The sequence below is a fragment of the Penaeus monodon genome, chromosome 33 (genome assembly GCF_015228065.2).
Source record: "Penaeus monodon isolate SGIC_2016 chromosome 33, NSTDA_Pmon_1, whole genome shotgun sequence".
In the NCBI taxonomy this organism is placed as follows: Eukaryota; Metazoa; Arthropoda; class Malacostraca; order Decapoda; family Penaeidae; genus Penaeus; species Penaeus monodon.
In genome coordinates, this window is record NC_051418.1 from 32717066 (window position 1) to 32717542 (window position 477).

Here is a 477-nt window from a genome sequence, read left to right on the forward strand (position 1 = left end):
ATAATTTAACCTACAATATCACACTGCTAAGTACCAAAGAGATTCAAAGACTGAACGTTAATATCAAGCAATGAAGTGTTACCATTTTGGAAGAGAGAGGTTGTTGACTGCAGCGAGAACAGAAGTCGACTGGGGTGGCACTGTAGCAATGGCTGTTTTATAGGCGTCTTTGTGCCAAACAAGGACCATACGAAGGTTTTCTTTGTTGTGTTTTTGCTCATTTTCCGTGTTAGGTAACGGAAAAATTGGGATTTGTGCGTTTGTTGTGTGTTGTTTTCCTGTTACTGATATATTTAGCTGTATCCATATTTGTATCTCGCTATCCATCTGGTTATTTATACATTTATGTACAGAAACTTTGATGTCACCGTAATAGATAGCCATTGATGATTCTAAAAATAAATGGGATGCTGGTAATCATTTGTATGATAAAAAACACCAACACATTACATAATTAAAAAAATATAAATATTATGG